We start from the raw sequence: 303 nt of genomic DNA on the forward strand, positions 1-303 counted from the left end.
CACGCTGCCCGCGCCGCAGTGCCGCTGCGCAGGGACGGCGGCCCCGGAGCCCGGGCGGCCGCTCGGGAGCCCCGTGGCCAGCCCGGGACGACCGCGGCCGGGGACACTGCCTTCGCTCTGTCCCGCTCGCCCCGGGTACCGGGGGAGCTGTGGGAGGGAGCAGAGCGAAGAGGAAGCACTGTGAGGGGCCCTGGAGTAGCTGGGAAATGCTCTGTGGTTGTAAAATGCAGTTTGTTTTGCCTTTTACTGCCCAGTGAAGGATAACTGCACCTAAATGCTGGTGTAGCCTACGGTACGTGTCCC

The sequence above is a fragment of the Apteryx rowi genome, unplaced genomic scaffold (assembly GCF_003343035.1).
Source record: "Apteryx rowi isolate R43461 unplaced genomic scaffold, aptRow1 scaffold_50, whole genome shotgun sequence".
NCBI classification, from domain to species: domain Eukaryota; kingdom Metazoa; phylum Chordata; class Aves; order Apterygiformes; family Apterygidae; genus Apteryx; species Apteryx rowi.